General features: G+C 38.8%; 1 long non-coding RNA gene across 1 annotated transcript; it reads left to right on the top strand.

The window, feature by feature from the left end:
- The first annotated feature begins 1,050 nt into the window (after positions 1-1,050).
- Positions 1,051-4,304, top strand: LOC123490418. Its single transcript, XR_006660943.1, has 3 exons — positions 1,051-1,139; positions 3,857-3,973; positions 4,268-4,304. It is a non-coding gene; the product is annotated as an uncharacterized LOC123490418 (long non-coding RNA).
- The last annotated feature ends 471 nt before the right edge of the window (positions 4,305-4,775 follow it).

Genomic DNA, 4,775 nt, shown 5'->3' with positions numbered 1-4,775 from the left:
CAGCACCTCAGGAGTAAATGTCAGTTGGCTGTTCATAGCCAAGCATTCAGAGGTCAAGACACCAGGTGTTGTAGAGAGAGAGAGAGAGAGAGAGAGAGAGAGAGAGAGAGAGAGAGAGAGAGAGAGAGAGAGAGAGAGAGAGAGAGAGAGAGAGAGAGAGAGGGAGAGAGAGAGAGAGAGAGAGAGAGGAGAAGGAGAGAAAGAGAGGGGGGGGTTGAAACAGCTACTGTTTATATTTTAATGCAGTCATCTCGGTTTTCATTTGAAGCATAATTTGTGTACTTCCCTTGTTTGTATCAATTGCAAAGACATTGGCAACTTTCTATTTGTATTCAACTTTGTTCTGAATTTATCGGTGGTCACAAAGAGACGGATAAACCATGTGATTCTATGTTTACCAGAGATCTTCTGTGTATAAAGTCATGCGGAAGGGCAAAAAAGCATCTATGATGCTCCTAGGAAGATTCTAACGATGAAATTAGCCTTAAGATGCTTTTGGGAAACCGGCCCTGGATAAGAGCATCTGCTAAATGACTAAAATATAAATGTTTTACATACAGATATCAAATTACTATATTGAATTTTGTATGTGTACAGTTCTTTATTAAAAATGTAGTTATTAGTTACATTTGATATTGTAAAACCTAGCAGTACTACTTATTTCTCTGAGAGTGAGGCAGATATATATATATTATTACTGTGTAAAACCTAGCAGTACTACTTATTTCTCTGAGAGTGAGGCAGATATATAGCATTTTGCCAAAAAAACACATTATTTGTCTCTCTGAAATGAAACCATCAAGTGAGAGATTTAAACACATACATGTCTGTCATTGAACAACCCCATGCCATGATTAGATAGTGAAAAACTCACCAATCTCTTTCATAATTTCTTTAAACTATAAAAGCTAATTTACGAACATTTCTGAAAATGGATATATAGCGTTTTGGAATGAAACTCTTGTTTCCAAATCTGAGCTCAGAGTCGATGAGAGATGTAATGTTTGTCTCTGTTGTGTTGAAGCCCAATCAGCAGGAGAGACCAGCCTCCCTGTACCCAGCTGTGTGTCCATGAAGAGTGACTGGTCTATGAATCATCCTATAATGTTTAGAGAGGGAGCCTTTTCTACTAAACAAAGGTAAGAAGAACTCATGGGTCATGGTCATTGAGTTAAAAAACACTGTCTCTAGTCATTTCTCCTCTCCCATTTTCCCATTTATTTTTGTGTTTTCATAATCCGTAGGCTAATCCTTTTTTCAATTTTCATAGTCCTGAAACAATATTAAACTAACACTACATTCCCTCCCCTGTGTGTGTGTGTGTGTGTGTGTGTGTGTGTGTGTGTGTGTGTGTGTGTGTGTGTGTGTGTGTGTGTGCAGTGTGTGTGTGTGCACTCCTGGATGAGGAGATGTAATCTCTATCCTGATTGCCTAGTCACTTTTACCCCTACCTACATGTACATATTTCCTAAATTACCTCAACTACCTTATTGTTATTTTATTATATTCATTATTGTTATTTTATTATGTTACTATTTCCTTTTTTTTATTTAGCTAATTTTTGTGACTTTTTAACTCTGCATTGTTGGGAAAGGGCTCGTAAGTAAGCATTTCACGGTAAAGTGTACCACTGTTGTATTCGGCTCATGTGAGAAATACAATTTGATTTGATTTGAAGCTCATGCGCAGAAATACGTAATTGGGTCTAATGGTCGTCTTGTAACGAACTGCACATGTGCAGGCCGTCAAATCAAAGGCACTCCTTCCATATAAAGTTGTTTTTGACTAACATGAAAATGTGTCAGTTTGTTAAACTACTTAAGACAGAACATTTTCAAAATTAACAACTAAGGAAGTCATTTTTACCTCTCATTGACTTCTTAAACCCCAAACCCTGGCTTGGTCTCCTTCATATGTATTCCCAGAAGACATTTTTTTACATCAGCAGTTGTCACAAAGTGCTTATATAGAAACCCAGTCTAAAACCCCAAAAGAGCAAGCAATGCAGAGGCACGGAGGCTAGGAAAAACTCCAGAGACAGGCAGGAACCTAGGAAGAAACCTAGAGAGGAACCAGGCTCTGAAGGGTGGCCAGTCCTCTTCTGGCTGTGCTGGGGGGAGATTATAAGAGTACATGGCCATTTAGGACAGATCGTTCTTCAAGATTTTCAAAAGTTCATAGATGACCAGCAGGGTCAAATATTATTATCACTGTGGTTATAGAGGGTGCAACACATCAGCACCTCAGGAGTAAATGTCAGTTGGCTGTTCATAGCCAAGCATTCAGAGGTCAAGACAGCAGGTGTTGTAGAGAGAGAGAAGGAGAGGGGAGAGAGAGAGAGAGAGAGAGAGAGAGAGAGAGAGAGAGAGAGAGAGAGAGAGAGAGAGAGAGAGAGAGAGAGAGAGAGAGAGAGAGAGAGAGAGAGAGAGAGGGAGAGGGAGAGGGGGGAGAGGGAGAGGGGGAGAGAGAAGGAGAGGGAGAGGGTTGAAACAGCAGGTTCGGGACAAGGTAACAGGTCAGAGTTCCATATCCGAAGGCAGACCAGTAGAAACTGGATCAGCAGCATGACAAGGTTGCATGTCCGGTGGAGCATGTATCGATACTGATAGGATCGAAAGAAAGGGAGCGCTGCTCTCGGATCAGTTTTCTCCATTAAAATCTTTCCTTAACATTATAATTATTTCACAATACTGACCACGGATCAGCTTCTAGAAAGATATTACTACCTACGGCTGCAAATATTGAGGTAGTTTATTCTAATGCTTACCCAATAAAAATGCACTAAATCACAGATTTGGCACATCATTGGACACATGTTAGGCTACACATCATGAAATATATTGAGACAATTTACAGACAGTAGCCTACAAGTAGCAAAATATAACTAAATATATTGAACATGGAATATATTTCAATATGATTGAAATAGGCCTATAGCCTACTGTTTATATTTTAATGCAGTCATCTCGGTTTTCATTTGAAGCATAATTTGTGTACTTCCCTTGTTTGTATCAATTGCAAAGACATTGGCAACTTTGTATTTGTATTCAACTCGTTCTGAATTTATCGGGTGGTCACAAAGAGACGGATAAACCATGTGATTCTATGTTTACCAGAGATCTTCTGTGTATAAAGTCATGCGGAAGGGCAAAAAAGCATCTATGATGCTCCTAGGAATATTCTAACGATGAAATTAGCCTTAAGATGCTTTTGGGAAACCGGCCCTGGATAAGAGCATCTGCTAAATGACTAAAATATAAATGTTTTACATACAGATATCAAATTACTATATTGAATTTTGTATGTGTACAGTTCTTCATTAAAAATGAAGTTATTAGTTACATTTGACTGTGTAAAATCTAGCAGTACTACTTATTTCTCTGAGAGTGAGGCAGATATATTTAATTACTGTGTAAAACCTAGCAGTACTACTTATTTCTCTGAGAGTGAGGCAGATATATTTTATTACTGTGTAAAACCTAGCAGTACTACTTATTTCTCTGAGATTGAGGCAGATATATATTATTACTGAGTAAAACCTAGCAGTACTACTTATTTCTCTGAGAATGAGGCAGATATATAGCATTTTGCCAAAAAAACACATTATTTGTCTCTCTGAAATGAAACCATCAAGTGAGAGATTTAAACACATACATGTCTGTCATTGAACAACCCCATGCCATGATTAGATAGTGAAAAACTTACCAATCTCTTTTCATAATTTCTTTAAACTATAAAGCTAATTCACGAACTTTTCTGAAAATGGATATATAGCGTTTTTGGAATGAAACTCTTGTTTCCAAATCTGAGCTCAGAGTCGATGAGAGATGTAATGTTTGTCTCTGTTGTGTTGAAGCCCAATCAAGCAGGAGAGACCAGCCTCCCCTGTACCCAGCTGTGTGTCCATGAAGAGTGACTGGTCTATGAATCATCCTATAATGTTTAGAGAGGGAGCCTTTTCTACTAAACAAAGGTAAGAAGAACTCATGGGTCATGGTCAGTGAGTTAAACAACACTGTCTCTAGTCATTTCTCCTCTCCCATTTTCCCATTTATTTTTGTTGTTTTCATAATCCATAGGCTAACCCTTTTTTTCCATTTTCATAGTCCTGAAACAATATTAAACTAACACAACATTCCCTGCCTCCCTGTGTGTGTGTGTGTGTGTGTGTGTGTGTGTGTGTGTGTGTGTGTGTGTGTGTGTGTCTGTGTGTGTGTGTGTGTGTACTCCCTGGATGAGGAAATATAATCTCATGTTTTGTCCACAGAAACCAACAGGAGAGATCAGAGTCAGAGATTCTCAGTGGTCAGTCTTCCCAGAGTCATCAAACAGACCTGGCCTCCATACTCAGTGTATGTGGTCCTGTTATGTACATTTGTTTTTGTTTACCTCAAGTGAAGTTGATCTGTCAATCATTCATTCATGTGTTAATGAGAAAGCATTTCTTCTCTTGCTTAACTTATTTACTTGATTTATTTCAGTTGCTTGAAGAGAATATTATGACATTTGTGAAGAACGAGCTGAAGATGTTCAAGAGGATTCTTAGTCCAGAACTCCCAGAAGGCTTTGAGAGTCAGAAGCAGGATAAGGAAGTTGTGGATGCTGAAGATGAGAAGCAGGAGAGCAGTGCCAGAGGCGGCTCTGAAGATCACACTGCACTAGTCCTGAGGAAAATGAACCAGAAGGAGCTTGCTGACACACTGGAGAAAAGTAAGAGCTGTCTGCCTCATATTGAATGCTGTTTTAGAGCATTTAAAAGCTGTAGCTAAAGTACA

This window comes from Coregonus clupeaformis, unplaced genomic scaffold (assembly GCF_020615455.1).
Source record: "Coregonus clupeaformis isolate EN_2021a unplaced genomic scaffold, ASM2061545v1 scaf3891, whole genome shotgun sequence".
Classification (NCBI taxonomy): Eukaryota; Metazoa; Chordata; class Actinopteri; order Salmoniformes; family Salmonidae; genus Coregonus; species Coregonus clupeaformis.
Note: the sequence above shows the minus strand (reverse complement) of the source record. Positions and strands in the feature narration are given on the sequence as shown.